An 8,438-nucleotide genomic window follows, 5' to 3' on the forward strand; every position below is an offset into this window, starting at 1 on the left:
CAAAATCATTTTTAGATATATTTGGAATTAAACCTAAGTTACTCAAGTATGAAATTGCACATTTATTGATATGATAGAATCTAGCATGCCAAATATTAAAATCACACAACATGTAAAATGAATTAGAAATTTTATTTATCAAAGCATCAACATTTAATTTAAACATGACATCAATGACGTACCCTTTCCTTACAAATACCTTATTCCTAGTAAGAGCGTACAAGTATGCCTCTATGGTCTTGGTAAAACCATCTTTATTAAGAAGAAAACCAGAAACTAAATTCTTCCTCATCTCTAGAATGTGCATCACATCTTTGAGAATCAGAGTCTTCCCATATGTAAAAATCAGCTCCACATCACCAATTCCAACAACAATAATGGGGTGGGAATCACCAAACAACACCTTCTTTTTATCAGCATCCGTGTATATTTTGAATATAGCACAATCATAAAAGATATGGTGGGAGGCACCAGTATCTATCTACCACCGACTAGTTCCTCTAATCATAGTGACCTCACATAACATTGTCACAAATGGCTCATCAACCATGTTGGCCTGTGGAGGACAACTCATTGGTTTATTTATGCACTTGCATGCCACATAATGTGGCTTCCCATATTTTGAAGCAGATAAACAAATTTCCAGAGTAATTTTGGTGAGTGTCTTAGCATATTGGACCTTCTAGGGGGTCCAATTATTATTGCGATTGGTTACAATGGGAGTTGAGGAGTTTCTAGATTGGTAGATTGACGTTGACAAATTCTTCAATGTCATGGGCGTCCCTGAGAACAAACAAGTTATGATGGTAGCAATCAGGCTGAAGAGCACTGATGTTGTGTGGTGGGATAAGCTTGTTCTTCAGAGGTAGAGGCAAAGGAATGGGCCAGTCAAAACTTGGCAAAGGATGAAACAATTGAAGTTGGAGTGGTTTTAATCTTATGAGCAAATACTTTATAAGATGTATATCGAATGTGTTCAAGGAAAGATAATTGTGTCATAGTATACAATTGAGTTCCTACGTTTTTCTAAGTGTAACAAACTGAGAGAATCAAAGAACTAGAAGGTGGCTCGATACATTAGTGGCTTAAAAGGTACTTTGCAAGAGAAGATGGGGTTGCAAACTTTATGGACCGTGGTTGAGGCATATAGTCTAGCCTTGAAGACTGAATTGATGGTGATATCCCCTCGAAATTTCTCATCTTTTAGAATGTATACTCCCTAGAATAACTTCGAGTCAGCAAGCGATGATGAGAATAACATAGCAGCCAAGGATAACAACTATGGAAATAAAGGAACCAAAAGCTCTAGTGGTGTGCAGCAGAATATGGCACTCATCCCAAACTCATCCAACTCCTACACTAAACCAACTAGTTATAAGTGTTTTCGTTGTGGTGATCAAGGACATAGATCCAATGTTTGTCCTTCCAGCAAAACTGAGACCATTCTAAACGAGGAGGATGATGAGGAAGAGGAGAGCAGTGAGTATGAAGGAGTTGAGTTTACTAAAGAGAAATCTGGGGAAAGGGTAAGCTTTGTGCTCCAAAGGATCTTGTTATCGTCCAACGAAGAAGGACAACGAACGAACATGTTTCGAACACACTGTTCTATTAAGAACAAGGTGTACAATTTAATCATGGATAATGGAAGTAATGAGAATCAGGCTTCCTAGAAGCTAGTAGAGTACTTAACGCTAACAATTGAGCCTCATGAGAAACCATACACTTTGGGGTGGATGAGTGCGGGTTCACAAGTTAAAGTTTTGCAAAGTTGTAAGGTGCCTATTTCCATTGGCAAGCGCTATAAAGTGGAGGTAGTGTGTGATGATCTGAATACGGATGTGTGCCATGTTCTGCTTGGGCGACCTTGGCAGTATAATAATGATATCACATACATGCGAAGAGATAATGTGATGATGTTTACTTCGAGAATACACCAAATTGTTATGGCTCCTGTTTTGCACTTTGATAAGACTCTAAAGGGGAAGAAGTCGAGTTTCTTGGTGATAACACGGAATGAAAAAGAGCTTGATGAGGCTTTTAAAAAAGCTAAATGTTTTTACCCAGTGGTGATTAAAGGGTTGATGAGTGTTGTCAACGAGGAATCAACAATTCCAGAAGAAGTGTCAGAGGTCCTAGGGGAATTCAAAGCATTGATTATATATGAGTTACCAAATGATTTGCCTCATATGCGAGATATTCAACATTAGATTGGCTTGTTTTCGGGTTGTAGTTTACATAAAGTGCTTGGATGTAGTGCAGCGGCTGAGACTATGGCTGAGGAGATCTTAGCTATTAAAGAAGTTGTCACGACTAAGCTGGAGGCTACTTGGTACAGAATAAGGTTGTCGCTAACAAACATAGGAGAGTTAAAGTTTTCAATGTGAGAGAGAATATGATGATGTTTTTACGAAAAGAGAGGTTTCCAAATAGTACTTACAACAAATTGTAGCCACACAAGTATGGTTCGCTCAAGGTGACTCGAAAGATCAATGACAATGCCTAAGTGGTAGCTCTCCCCGATGCCATGAATATATCCAATACTTTCAATGTTGCTGACATTCATGAGCATCTGGCAGATGAGACTCCTTATCAAGAAGAGAACTTTGAGTCAAATTCTTCAGAGGTGGAGGAGAGTGATGTAGGAAGGTTGGCTATGCGTATCGAAGATGAAGTCACTCGTGTGAAAGGAACAACATATTAATATTTTTAGTAATTATCTTTTCATTATCTTTTTAGTATCTTTTCAGTATCTTTTCTTTATCTTTTCAGTATCTTTCCAATATCTTTTCATTATTTTTTATTTATTATCTAAACACTTTTTCGGGATGTAGTCGTCATTATCATTTTATCTTCATTAATAAAATTCGAGAGTTTTCTCTTTCTAGTAGATTCTAGAGCTTTATCTGTTAGGTTTGCCGCTTACAACCTTGTGTTTTCGTTCTAGGTTGGGCGCTTGCTAATCATTTGTTCTTCCGATTGCATCAGTAGGTTTGAGAGTCATCTCAGAATTGTATTTCATGGTCTCAATCAAATCTTCCCTTACCTTTTCTTCTACTCCAAAATTCAACTCAAAATAGACCCTTAAGATGATAATTAGGTCTTTGACATAGGATGTTCAAGTATTTGCTCAAGTTGGTAATGACTTAGACACAAAAACAATATTAATAAACAACAGAATTTATCATGTACCTAGATACTTTAAAATATCTTGAGGTATCCTCATAATAAATTGGATCATTACTACAAAAAATTACTTAGGTCTTGTTTGTGAGTTGGTTTTTGAAGGGTAATGAATGAAAATTGACGACTTAAGATTATTTCATCTCACACGTGCATTTCATTGCTTCCAAACCTTATCCTCTATTGTTTTCAATAACCAACTCATAAACAAACCCTAATTGTTGACTTATTATCTAAGAAAGCATTTGTGTACACACAATGATTGCAATGCAATGTCCTAACCATTCATTCATCTGAAAACTCAAAGTGAGTGATTGACACTTGTGAAGCCTCTGTCAGCCATCAAATTATCTCCACTAATATACCTTGATTCATCACTTGCTAGGAGGGCACAATATTAGCAACATCAAAAGTGGTTAATTCTACTCCTTGCAAGTTGGCATTTCTCTCAACAAAATTGTGAACAATAGTAATGGCATCATCGGTTCTCTCATCCTCAGACAAATGAGCAAGAGACAAACTTGTTAGAATTCCATAAGGTGAAACACAATTTAATCTTATTCCATGTTTCCCCAATTCGTTTGCAACATTCTTTGTGAGTCCAACCATGACATATCTCGAACCGGTGTATGCGTGTGTTCCTATGATTCTGAGAGTACTTGCAACACTATCTAAAGAAATGATTGAGTCATTCTTCTATGGGATTGTGATCCTAGCAGGCATGTTTCATCCCATGTAATACTCCCTTCAAATTTATATTAAATGCTTTGTCAAACTCAGATAAATTCACATTGCGGCTTTACTCTCCTATTAGTATTCGGTAATATACTTTAATCCAGTTTATAGGTAGCCCTTTCCGTGACACAACTCTCAATGAAAGACACCAATTGTTAGGACTTAAGCCCATTAGGAGAGTCCAATCCAAAAGACTAGTCTACTAGGTGGTAGAGCCTCATGACTTAAGTACCATATTGAGTTTACTATTCTACTCAATGTGGAACTCCTAACAGTCTACTACATGGAGAACATCATCCTGAAATCATGACAATGGTAGAAATAAACATTTGCTTCAGAACCAAAGGATTCACAGAGCTTCTTTGCGAGTTTATCTTGCAGATCAGTTATGCAAACTTTGGCACGATGGATGTGGAACAGATGGATAATGATTTCTCCAATTCCCGAGGCTCCACCAATAACCAATGCCACTTTGCCTAATAACCTAAAGAAGAGAGGACATAAGGAAGATAAAGCCATATAGTAGAAAATAGATTGTAGTGTTTAGCACGTTCAGATCGAACATAAAGTCACTAGAAGGGTAAAAATGCAAAAAAATTGTGTATTCATGCTCAAGACCATGGCAAATACAACACATACAAAGCACTTGGAAAAGCCTATGAAAAGGTGTTGAAATATTGAATATGAAAAAAATAATATAGAATGACAGATTTCCATTACCAACATGAATCAACACAATTCTAAAACTATGGAGATGTTGTCTGTTAACTCTAAAACCTGTGAAGAGCAAAGCCTTTGAAACCTCAAATACCCTTTAATTGTAAACCATATTAGAGTAAGTATTGTTGCTCAAAAACAGAAAATTAGTCAACAACATGATAAATGATGCATGATGATGCAAATATTAATTAACAGTTGTTTAACATATTATAGTGACAGCCATATCGTAAATCATAAAGGTGACATGAAGATCAAAGTTAAGTATAAACATCTAACATATTTTGTTATTTGTTTTGCTAACATGTAACCCAACTCCAATTTGATTACTGGCCACAACATACTCTGTCTAATCATGTGGAATAACTGTAAAACACATTTCTTGTACCCCTCTATCTAAACAACAATGTTCACGCTTTAATGTTACTAAGTAGTGTGTTATATTGATCAAAATCTTGTTCAATTACAAAGAATTGATATCTAAATGTTTCTTGTTTGAGCTGTTGTTTTTCTTCGACTTTTATGCCTTTAGATTTTGGATTAACCTTCATTTTGTTCACTCTTTATAGTAGGACCTGCTAATTGTCTCCTACATACATGTTCAAATGAATCTTTCATCTTTTCTACAATAAGAGTTCAACTTTGTCCCTAATGAATTATTTCCTAATTTTATCTTGTTTGGTGTATCTACTCGTTCAATGTAACATTCTCATCTATTTTACATTAAATATATATTCTCTTGTTGAGATTTTATTGATCGACATCCAAATCATGTAATATTGTGAGTTATATAGTTGTGCAATTTTCTCTTAATATTGAGTTACACATTTCTATCATACTTGAAGTACACCGCTATTTCAAATCTAATAACCTGTGGTTAAGACGGAAACAGATCAAGTTAGGAGTTTACTTGAAAGGCGGGCCTATATGGCATATAGAAGCTTGAGTGAAACTTTTTTTACCTATTTAAAAAACATTAAAGTTTGGGTATGACATGTTTAAAAGTCTAGTGTGACTTGTTAGTCTATTTAAAAGTTTATTATGTTATAAAACCTTTACATTGTCCTAACATTTATGTCTTTAAAGCCAGAAAAAACTTAGTTCGGAATTATATTGAAAATGGTTGGAAAATATAAAACAGACCAAACTCCATCAGATAGTACGACTTGATGGAAGAATGGCTATCAGATAAAAAAAATATTTCTTACCCCAAAATAAATAACAGAATTTTTCCAAAGATTGGAGAAAAGTCCAAAATTAATTAAGTGCAGAGTTTAAATGGTAGTAGTGAATGCATGTTACTGCATAAAATAAGTCAAACAAGATTTCAGATAAACCCAGCAGATAAGTTCTTTTATATTTCAAAAACAAAAAATTCTCCATAATAATTAACATAGAGAAATAGTTTTCTGCAACAACAGAGACAAACTACAACAGTCAAAGAAAGTCAACTCACAAATATCCAAGCCTGAAAATTTAACAACACTAAGGGACAGTTTACTATGGATTTTAAAAATATATGGAGGTGATTATTCCAAAAGAAGTGAGGGGTGAAACAATTCATAGATTTATGAAATTTCATTCACTCTGATTTTAACTATGTAGCAAACATATCATAGCTGACACAAAATCTGATGACATAAAATATAAAAACAATGGCAGGTTGATAAAACTAGATTCAAATCCAAAATCAGATTATTTTTCTCAACGTAAGTTGCTAAAGTTTGTGCATGAAAAGTTAAGAAGACAATTTGCATGTACACACAGAATCCAGCTGAAAACTAAAAAACATTCAAACATAATATGCAGTTCTCATCGATATGGATACATGGTACGCAGTACGCTATCCTATCAGATATTCGGTACATTAAGAGTATACTTAGTTGATACAATTTTTATTTTAGTTAGTACACTTTATTTTTTTTATAAACTCATTTATGTTTTTTATTAATAATGTAATAGGTTAAAATAAACATATAAGCATTTTTAATTGATAAAACCATACATTTCTAACTAAAAATGTAAATTTATATCAGCAACTTAAATAAAAGCTCAAATCTATTAAAAAGACTCCTATTATATTTTGCCTTTAGGGTTTTCTTTCTTCTCCACCTCCTCTACTTCAACAATAGTAGCAATTAGGGGTGAGCAGTATCCGATACGGCTCGATCATGATCAGGTCTGAATAGGATCAGGTCTCATTGGGTCTATGACAGTATTTAGGTTCAAAAATTAGACATGTTCAATATTTAGGGTCGAGTTGGGACCAAGCATGACTCGTCCTGACCCGTCCCATGATCACTCACTCATCGTATTTGTATATATCTATTCAAATATGCACAAAGTATTAATACTTTTTTGATCGAAAATATTATTTATTCTCTAATAATTTCATCATATATACATGATTAAAAATATATATTATATATCATATTACGTATTCATAATAATAAATAATATTGATAAGACTTTATCTAAGATGAGTATGTATGATATTTAGTCGGGTCTAGGGTCGAGACGGGTTTAAAGGCTCGGTCGATATCTATGGGTCAGGTTAGCTTTGGGTCTAGGGTCAGGTCCGGGTTCAAAAAATGACCTGACCAACATTTAGGGTCGGATAAGGACAAACCTTAACTCGTCCCAACCCGACCCATGCTCACCCCTAGCAGCAACCACCTTGTGTCATGCTTTTGCTCTCTACTACTTCTTTGCGTTATGTTTTCTTCCCCACCTCCTCCGGTTCGTAACCCACTGGGTTTCAGAATGCAGAAGAACCGCAAATTGGTTCTCATGAACTAGCTCATGGTACGCAAAGGTATAAGTGAATTATGGACTATGCTCCAATTTGAAGAATTACAATGATGATGCACCTCTGATTTTCAGATATAGGAAAAGCACAACTGATGATACTTCTGAAGTTGAAGTTGTTCAACGAGCTCAGAAGAAAATGAAAGACAAGCTCAACTTGTTCTCAATATTGAAGGAGCATCTACTCAATGGAGGATGTACATCTTGAAGAAATCATTGCACCCTTTTTGGGAGAAACATTTTTCCCAAAGAGGAAATGGATATGTCTGGTTGCAGATGAAAGTTCAACACCAGTGAAGAAGTCTGTTGAAACAAAGACAAGACAAGAAGAGTTCCCACCAGAATAGAAGGCAATATTATTGATTCACTTACTTCTTCAAGATCTCCACAATCAACTTCCAGACACTAAGTTGAACGTGTTTCACCATTTGTTTTGCTTGTACACCCTTTGGTTGTATTTGTCTTTCCTTGACCATCTCTTAGTAATAGTTGACAATATTGAGATTGTAACACCGCGAATTTTACGATTTTGAATTATGAGATTTTACTAATATTTTCATTAATTATATATTCGAAAATGAATTTCTGGGAATTTTCGGTAAAGAATTAGACGAAACTCTAGTTGAGTTTTAGTCTTGAAATTTTATTTCCTATATTGTGGTAAATTTTGGTAATTTTCGGAGACAGTCGATTCTGAACCACGGTCGGGGCCGAAAATCCACCCGATACGGCTCAAAAAGGTGGTTTTTGAGTTCCGTAACTCGGAATCAAATTTTGATCGCGCCGTTGGCTTCGTAATTGAATTTCGAGTCAAAATAGACCCTGAGTACACTGATACCTATTTTCTAAATATTTTTCACTCGGAATGCCGAAATCCGAAATTCTAATCGGATATTAGGATCGGGAAATTTAAAATGTCCGATCGAGTATGAGCCGATAATACTCGGGCATGGTTATCGCACGTGTCCGCGAGGTGATCATTTCACATTGGGATGAGA

At 35.1% G+C, this 8,438-nt stretch overlaps 1 pseudogene; it reads right to left on the reverse strand.

Annotated features, from left to right (window-relative positions):
- LOC109347017 overlaps positions 3,470-8,438 on the reverse strand; it is a 7,292-nt pseudogene continuing 2,323 nt past the window's right edge.

Source organism: Lupinus angustifolius, chromosome LG05 (genome assembly GCF_001865875.1).
Source record: "Lupinus angustifolius cultivar Tanjil chromosome LG05, LupAngTanjil_v1.0, whole genome shotgun sequence".
NCBI classification, from domain to species: domain Eukaryota; kingdom Viridiplantae; phylum Streptophyta; class Magnoliopsida; order Fabales; family Fabaceae; genus Lupinus; species Lupinus angustifolius.